General features: G+C 36.1%; 1 non-coding gene across 1 annotated transcript; it reads left to right on the top strand.

Annotated features, from left to right (window-relative positions):
- The first annotated feature begins 6,112 nt into the window (after positions 1-6,112).
- Positions 6,113-6,219, top strand: LOC128294749 (small nucleolar RNA R71). Its single transcript, XR_008285056.1, has one exon. It is a non-coding gene; the product is annotated as a small nucleolar RNA R71 (small nucleolar RNA).
- The last annotated feature ends 466 nt before the right edge of the window (positions 6,220-6,685 follow it).

The raw sequence follows: 6,685 nt of genomic DNA, 5'->3' as shown, positions 1-6,685 counted from the left end.
ATGGCTCCCTTCAGCTTCTGCTCCACAGAGTAGTCCAGATCATCCATAATCCGCTCTTTGGCTTCTAACCAATACTTAGCCACATTCAGAGCTACACCAGATACACCCCTAAATATCTCTACTTCATTGGCTTGGAGCCGCTCAGAAATAGACCCCCAAATTTCATTTCCCGTACTTGCCCCAGCAACCCTTTCCAAAACTTGGAGCATTGCCTGGGACAGAGCATTATCCCCGGCACCTCAATCATGACACTCTACCTCTGTTGCCGGTGGTACCGGTGCATCTACTACCGGCACATGTCCTGAAGACAAAGATTCAGCCTGAGCATTGCCTTGGCCACGTCCACGGTCTCTTCCACGAGCTGTTCTTGTACTCATTTCGTATTATCTAGTTAAAATTTTATGAACCAGTTTAATATTTTAGTGTTTATTACAGATATCTTATGAATAACAGTAATTCAGAGTTTGAGTTTGTTTCCTTTTGCGGTAGCCTAGCTACGATCTCGATCTACTTATCGAATTTCTATAGTTCGGTGTTACCCTAACTAAAGTACCATGATAAGGTTTTGTACAAGCATATAATGAGATATTTGAAACAATCGAAAGGCTCGTAAAACTTACGGACTTGGTAGGAGATTTAGTGTGCCACCTTCTAAAAAAAACCTAATTTTAGAAAACCGATTTTAATCTTTAAAATTATCTATTTGTAAAGAGAAAATATTGGAAACATTCTCGAAAACAATTTCTAATCAAGTTCCAAAAAAAACGATTTTCGAAAACCTTTATTCAGTGTTTCTTTACAAACTCCCGTTTTTAGACCCATTCCACAGCCGAGTTGTTGCAACTTGGCTCTGATACCACTAAATGTAATACCCCAAACCCGGCCTAGACGCCAGATCTGACGTGTCACATGGACTTATGACTTAGTATGCATTCGTTGGATTAAGTGATTGGGGTGGTCTTTGTAAAAATAGCGGTTGAATGAAAAGTCAATTTATCAATCTTTAGGCTATCCATTTGTTGTGCTTGTTGAGTCTTGGAAAACGTTCATTAATTTTGAAAACCTGCGCAGCCTAACACTAGCAGTTTCGACATAGTATAAATATAATCAGAAAATAAAACCATAGTGGGAGAAGAAATTTAAATAGCGGCCTTATTACAACTTAAAACCCAAAATTAAATCAGAATATAAAATAATAAAAATAAACTAACTTAGAAAAACCAACTTTGTAGATGATGTGGCCACTACGAATCCCTTACAGCTCCAAGCCCACTATGGTTGGGGATTTCCTGCAGAGATGAAGTACCTATTGTCAATGAATTCGCAAACGTATTTCCTAAAGAATTACTAGGTTTACCATCGAAGTGTGAAGTTGAATTTGTTATTGATTTGATATTGGGAACTATGCTGATATTGGTTCCACTGTATAGAATGCCACCAACTGAGTTGAAAAAACTTAAAGCACAATTGCAAGAATTCTTAGATAGAGGTTTTATTCACCCGAGTGTGTCTTCTTGTAATACACCAGTACTGTTTGTGAAAAAGAAAGTTGGTACACTGAAATTGTGTATAGACTGTCAACAACTAAACAAAGTGACAATGAAGAATAAATATCCACTGCCTTGTATTGATGACCTATTTGATCAGTTGAAGGGGGAAACCATGTTTTCTAAAATAGACATCAGATTGCGATATTATCAGATGCAAGTTAAATATTGTGATGTGATGAAGACTGCATTCAGAACTCGATATGGTCATTATGAATTTTTGGTAATGCCATTCGAATTTACTAGTGCCCCTGTTGCATTTATAGATTTGATGAAATGGGTTTTTCAACCTCATTTGGATAGATTTTTGGTTGTATTAATAGATGATATACTGATTTACTCCAAGTTGGAATTTGAACATGCTCAACACTTAAGGATTGTGCTGCAGATTTTACGCTAAAAACAATTGTTGCAAAATTTAGCAAATATGAATTCTGGCTTAAGGAAGTTGGGTTTCTGGGACATGTGGTTTTTGCTGAAGGGATACATGTTGATCCATGTAAGATCTAAGCTATTACTAACTTGAAATCATGAAAGACTTTCGCGGAGGTACGAAGTTTCCAGGGGTTAGCAAGATACTATTGATGTTTTGTTAAAAACATCTCTATAATAGCCTTATCGATGACCAAGTTATTACAAAAGAATGATCAATTTTTTTGGTAAGATAAATGCTAGTAGAGTTTTGACTGGTTGAAGAAGATATTGATAGAAGCTCTTGTATTGACATTACCTAAACCTGGAAATGAATTTGTTATGTACAATGGCACATCACTTAGTGGATTGGAATGTGTGTTAATGCAATTTGGAAAGGTAATCGCATATGTTAAGCCTCACGAAAGAAACTATCTGACACACAACTTGGAATTAGATGCTGTTGCCTTTTCCTTGAAAATTTGGCGTCTCTATCTTTATGGTGAAAGGTGCCACATATTTAAAGATCGTAAAAGTCTGAATTATCTAATGACTCAAAAGGAACTAAATTTGAGACAACTTCGATGGTTAGAATTATTGAAAAATTATGATTTTATAATTGATTATCATCCTAGGAAAGCTAACGTAGTTGCAGATGCTTTATGTCAGAAATCGCTATTTGCTTTGAGAGCTATGGATGCACATTTAACACTGGAAGGTGATGGTTCTGTTGTAGCTGAACTCAGGACAAAACTATTATTCCTTCAGCGGATTCGAGAGTTGCAAATGGAAGATCCAAAGTTATCCGCCAAACGGGAACAAATCTAGAATGACTTGACTATAGGATTCATTGTTGGGGATGATAGTATAATGTATTTTTGTAACAGAATATGTGTACCAAATAATCCAAAGTTGAAACAAGAAATTTTATCAGAGGCTCATAGTAGTACATACTTGGAATGACGGAAATGTGCAAGTGTACACAATCGCAACAAGTAATAAAGTGACAAGTAAATGTCGAGTTATCGTACCCACAAGGACTGTGAAAAGGATTATTTATGAATGCAATTTAAAACACTTTGGTGAAGAAAAATATTTTGTTTAAAGAGGGTGATTAAAAACTTAAGAAAATTAAAATAAATAAATAAATGAAGTAAAAGAAAGTTCTAATGCACGATTTCAAAATAAGATTTAATCAAGATGATATAATTGTGTTGGATTAATTACACTTCTCATCTTAGAATTATTAAACTTATGTTTATATTGTTACGAATAAAATCACGGCAACTCAGTAATTTGCTAACTTATGAACATACTTACATACCAAAATCCATTCATCTTTTGACATATCCCTATGTCAATTTAACTGACTAAATAGATTCTAGTAAGCAAACATGTTATTGCACATACATACTCATTAAACTGAATAATCTCTTGCATATCCCTATGTCAATTCAAATGATTAATTAAATCTAACAAGCATATAAAAGACTATGTACGGTAACAAGGTTTCCCTACCTTGAAATAATTTAATCACAGTAATCTTGCAAGTTATGCAAGGCAATAATATCCCCAGATACATTGCTAATTTAACTTTCAGCTACCTTAGAAGAATAAACATGCACTGATCAAGTAATGTGTCGATTCATTACAATTTCAATCCGTTTAAGTAATTAATTCATTAGTTACCTCACATTCGTAACGCAAGAATAACATAGGCATGATTTTACTTAATCAAGTATTTTACCGAGGCCTATAATAACATAAACATAATTTTAACAATTTAAGAAGAATAAATGCAATCAACCCAACACAAATTAAATTCAAGATAAGATGATTAAATTAACCATTCCAATAACATGAATACTCATAGATATGTTCACCATAACAACAACAAAAATTAAAGAGATAGGGAACAAGAATCAAATCCAGTGATTTTCTGAGGCTTGACTTGGTTCCTCCGTTCTTCCTTCTTATTGTCCTTGCCGATCAAGGCTTTGATGAACACTCAATTTCTGTTCCAAAACGGTTGAAGGACACCCCTTTTCCAAGGGAAGATATCGGCACAAGAGCAAGGGAATTGAAATGGAAAAATGAGAGAAAAAGAATGAGAGAGGAGAGAAGTGTTGTGAAATGAATGAGGAATGAATGAGATGCTTTGAGTGATCAGCCAAGGGGGGATTTTATAGCTGAGTGTAGCAGCTGAAATTTTCTAAAAATAGCAGCCAAAGATCGACCCCTTGGCTGGCCATCTCTGTGGCAAAGTTGATGCTTTCAACTTTTCTAAAAATGGCTTGGGGCAAATCCAAAAATCCACCAATTGTGCGGGGGTTTGAATGCAACTTTGACAAGACTTCAAGGGCTTCTTTGAAAGCTTAATTAATCAGCTAATAAGCTGATTTGGGTCAGCATATGGCCGGTTTTGGGTTGCCTAATCTTTGGTCGGATCACTTCAATCGGTTCGGTTCAACTGGACCACTTTTTCCATAATTAATTAATATTAATTTATTTAGCCCAAATTAAATTGGGTATAAATTAAAATTAATTACATTATGAATTAATACACATAATTGGACTGTCTTAGGCTGGAAATTAATTCACCTTGATACTTCAAATTGCTACTCAATTTTGTGCTTCAAGTAATGTTTGCCGAGCCATTTTTCGTCCTTTGCGCTATTCTATCAAAAATAACCAAAATTACTCAAAATTAATTATAAAATTAACTAAAATTCATCATGTTCATATTTTAGTAGGTCTTAACTTCACCTATCCCCAACTTTCTAAATATTGACATAGGCATCAAGTTGATACTCACACCCAAGTCACATAGTACCTTACCACAATATGTTGCTCCAATGTTGCAAGGTATGGTAAAATATCCAGGATCCTTCAATTTTGGTTGGGGGTAGTTTGTCTTGAAGATATCCACTGCATTCCTTCATCAGAGCTACCATCTCAAATTCTTCGAGTCTTCATTTTTTGGATAGGATATCCTTCATGAATTTGACGTAGTTCAGCATTTGCTCAAGTGCATCAACCAACAGGATTTTGATATGAAGTTGCTTGAATACGTCTAGGAACTTCTTGAATTGAATCTCCTGCTTCTGCTTTTGAAGTCTTTGAGGGTAGGGTGGTGGTGGTTTTTTTACTAGAACTAGTTGATTAATCTTCTATGGCAATTCTACATCTGACAGGGTTGTTAGTTGATCAGAATTAGCTGGTTCTGAAATTACCTTGTCAGGTTTTGTAGATTTTGGTTCTTGTGAAATTGGAATTTCAATGCTCGGTTGAACTTCCTCTAATTCTTAAGCATCAGCTTGCTCCTTTTCAGCTTCAATGGTGTTGGGTTCCACTATCTTTCCACTCCTAAATATTAATGCTTTGCAATGCTCCTTCTCCAGATTCCTCAGATTTTTCATATCACTAGGTAAAGCACCTTGTGGTTGTTTCCTAAGTTCAGTTGCAAGCTGGCCCATTTGGTTTTCTAGGTTTTTAAAATGTAACTACTTGGCTTTGAATTAAGGCGTCATTCTTAGCCATGTATTCCTTCAACAGATTTTCTAAGCCATTGGATGGTTCAGCTTGGGTTGGTTTCTGAACTTGTTGGGGAAAACTTGGTGGCCGGGTCGATCTAGGTTAGGCGTAAGTATTACTAGTTCCAGCTCATTTGTTACTTTAGGAAAAATTCGGGTGGTTTCACCACGATGGGTTATAAAAATTGGATTGCAGTCCTTGCCTTCCTCGGTTTTGGTTCTGGTTACCTATGTAGTACATGGATTCTTGGTTTGATGGACATTCTTTGAACAAATTTCCTTCCACACAATAAACACAGGCTATATTTTCAAATTGATTTGGTGGTTATACTGCTAAACTATTAGACCCATTAGTAGTAAGATTTTTAAGCATTGAGGATATTGATGACACCTGCGATGCAAGTGAAGTAAGAGCGTCTACTTCATGTATTCCAGCAACTCGTCTTCTTGACGTTGCTTGGTAGGTTAGTCATTAGTAATTGTTGCTGGCAGTCCTCTCGATAATTTCATAAGCCTTATTATAAGACTTAGAAAGGAGAGCACCATTAGCAGAAGCGTCCACTACCATCCTCGTGTGAGCATTGAGACCATTATAAAATGTCTCAAGTTGGATGCAATGTGGATTCATGATGAGGGCACTTTTGTAATAACTCTTTGTACCTTTCCCATGCATCATACAAGGACTCATCATCCATTTGTTGGAAGGCAGTGATCTCATTCCTCAATTCTTTCTAGGAGGGAAATACTTCATAAGGAATATTTCTACTAATTCTTGCCATGTGGAAATTAAGTTCGGTGGTAATTAGTTCAACCAAGCTCGAGCTCTGTCCCTCAGCGAATATGGGAACAGCTTCAATTGTAATGCATCTTTGGGTACTCTGGCTAACTTGAAAGAATCGCTCACCTCCATAAACAGTCTTAAGTGTAGGTGAGGATCTTCGGTAGGCATTCCACTAAATTGGCGCACTGTCTGAAGCATATGGAACATGACTGGCTTCAGGTCGAACTGTTATGACTCAATTTTGGGTCTCCTAATACCTGGATTAAGATCATTAAATACTTGCACGGAATACTATCATAAAGCTCTATCCCTATCATCAACAATAATGATAGGATTTTGAGCAGGGTTTGCTCTATTTCCTTGGATTGGATTTTTGAAGTTCATCTCTTCAGTCCTCCTCTGATTTGCATGTC

This window comes from Gossypium arboreum, chromosome 6, assembly GCF_025698485.1.
Source record: "Gossypium arboreum isolate Shixiya-1 chromosome 6, ASM2569848v2, whole genome shotgun sequence".
Lineage (NCBI taxonomy): Eukaryota > Viridiplantae > Streptophyta > Magnoliopsida > Malvales > Malvaceae > Gossypium > Gossypium arboreum.
Note: the sequence above shows the minus strand (reverse complement) of the source record. Positions and strands in the feature narration are given on the sequence as shown.